A 303-nucleotide genomic window follows, 5' to 3' on the forward strand; every position below is an offset into this window, starting at 1 on the left:
CAAACATTCAAGTAAGGGAGAGGAGATATAGGTCAAGGTTTTAATCTATACACACACCAGTGAGGCTACCAACCCAAAGGGCTCTTACATACCTAGAGAAGCTCCAATGGCTAGCATGGAGTTATTCTGGGAAGAGGGCATGCTGGTGGCATTGCTGTTAGATTCAGCCTTTTCTCCAGCAGATAGCCTCATTGTTTATTTAGATTGAATTACAACATTGAGACTAAACTAACAGAGATCGTAAAAATACCTTGGTGCTGCACAAAGATTGAGAACCCTGGCTATTTACCAAAGGGTTGCCAA

This window comes from Colobus angolensis, unplaced genomic scaffold, assembly GCF_000951035.1.
Source record: "Colobus angolensis palliatus isolate OR3802 unplaced genomic scaffold, Cang.pa_1.0 Scaffold317, whole genome shotgun sequence".
NCBI lineage: Eukaryota > Metazoa > Chordata > Mammalia > Primates > Cercopithecidae > Colobus > Colobus angolensis.